Source organism: Aphelocoma coerulescens, chromosome 3, assembly GCF_041296385.1.
Source record: "Aphelocoma coerulescens isolate FSJ_1873_10779 chromosome 3, UR_Acoe_1.0, whole genome shotgun sequence".
Classification (NCBI taxonomy): domain Eukaryota; kingdom Metazoa; phylum Chordata; class Aves; order Passeriformes; family Corvidae; genus Aphelocoma; species Aphelocoma coerulescens.
This window is the reverse complement of record NC_091016.1, coordinates 115927211-115929435: the sequence shown is the minus strand read 5'-3', so window position 1 is coordinate 115929435 and position 2225 is coordinate 115927211.

The following is a 2225-nucleotide window of genomic DNA, read 5'->3' as shown; positions in this document are numbered from 1 at the left end:
CTGGTGGTGGCGGAAGCAGTGGGCTGGATTCCTCCTGTGGCTCCGTTTCCCCTCTTCCCATGGCAGCACACAGTTCAAACCAGCTCCTTTTCCCCAGGGAGACTGAGTTCAATTGGGCTACACTGCTGGAAGCCCTTGATCCAATTCTGGGAAATCCCCACTGCTCCACAGTACTGGGCAGAGGCAACCAGCTCCTATGATCCCCTGAGCTCCAGGCTGCCAAGAAACTCCTCTCCATACAAGTCTCATCTGGCTTTTCAGCATGGAGCTCTTTTGACTGAAACCACAATACTTAACATGCTTCAATGATCAAGCAGAGGGCACGGGAATGTCACTGAAAATACTTGGCTTCCAAACGCAGCATTGTTCTTCCCTTACCCCATTCACAGATCCCGACCAGAACACCCCAATCCAGCTCTAAATGTTTTCTGGCCAATCCAACAAGAAGCACCACAGTACTATTTGATCAAACATGCACACACGCCTGCGTTGGCATGAAACCCCTGTGCCACTCAACTCCAGCAGTGCCTCAGCACTGCTCCCAGGAGCAGCCTTGTGGAAGGATTCCCTCTCTCCTCTATGCTTCCAGGGTCCACCAGATGTAGCCTTGGCCAAGCTGACTCCTGCTCCTCCAAAATGTGCTGAGAAGACTGACCATGCCCGGCATGCATTTCCTGATTCCTAGTGATGACCACGCAGCTGGATGCCGCCACCTGCCCACCAAGTCTGGGTGATGTTTTCAGCCTCATGCTCTGCAGGCCCCAGCACCAAGCACCTCTGACCCAAGCCCCATCCCAAAAGTCTCATCTCCAGTGTTCTGGTTGCATGAGGTTCAAGATATGGCAGGGAGAAGAACATGGTGGCCATGGCTCATCTGAGGAAAAGGCGGGGTGGTAGGAGCTGCATGAGTAATTTAAGAGAGAGGGAAAGAAAGCAAGCTAATTAAAGACGTGATAAAATCTCAACAGTTTTAGCCACATTGAATATCCAATTAGGTCTATAAAGCCTTTGGGCCACAGCTGTGGGAAGGGATCCTGGGTCTGGCACAGATTGACCAACACCCACCGAGAGCCTCCAGAGCAGCCAAGAAACACCAGTTATGGCTCTTTTTTGGTTACCCCTCCCCCAAGCAGCCCCAGGGCAGCAGGGCCCAGTGGCTGCAGCCTAAACCACATCCCTCATCCATCCAGCTGCCCCATGGCCATGCTGCACAGCTACAGTTCCCAGCAGCTGTAAAAATTCCTAAAAACTCCCTCTTTTTTTTTTTTTTTTTAATAATATTTGCACACACATTCAGCTGCATTGTTTATAGCAAACATTTCAACATGGGCTGGCACAGGCAGAGAAAATAAAACAAGGCGAATGAATGGACTGGAACAGGAACTCCAGCCCTGACCCTGTGGCAGTGATAGAATTCGTCCCGCGGTGTGTTTTTGCGGGATGGTTGTTGCCTCATTTTTGCCATCCTCGGTGGGACGTGCGAAGACCAAGCCGCAGCAGTACTGAAGTCGCTTTTAACTCCAGAAAAAAAGGGCGAGTTGCAGGAGGGCGCTTCTTTCAAAGCAGCATTTTTTGCCGCAAACCTCTCGCAGCGTTTTACACGGCCAGAAATCCTGTTCCGCGCGGCAGAAAAAACGTGTGCACTGAGGCACGGGCAAAGGCTGTGGGGCCGGCCCCGGGGACCCGCGGGCAGGAGGGAAGACACCTCACGTCCCTAAACATGTATTTTCTGGGGGAGAAACCACCGCTGGAGGTGATCGGGAGCTGGGAGGGCTGCCCCGGGTGCGGGGCCACCGGGGAGCGCTCCCGCCCCTCTCTCCGGAGCAGCGCCGGGGGGAGACGGCCGAACGTCCCCGGGCTTTTCCCACAGTGGAACGGGAAGGGAGGGCTTTTAACAGCATCATTATTATTAGTAGTAGTATTATTATGAATTATTATTTTTAGCGAGAGGGAAGGAAGCTCGGCGGGAGCAATGCTTCTGCCAGAGAGGAAATCTGGGAATGCAGTGGAAGGGAAGCGGCGGGTGCCGGAGGACCGGCCGGGGAGGGGGGAGAGCGGCCGGGGAAGGGGCACCGGCGCAGGTACCGCGGCGGCAGGAAGCGGGGGCGGGCGGCGGGGCAGGGTGTGCCGGTCGGGCCGGGCTGGGGCCGGGAGCCGGGCTGAGGAGAGCCGAGCCGAGGGGAGGGGAGCGGAGCGGAGGCGGGGCCGGCCGGGGGGTGGCCGTA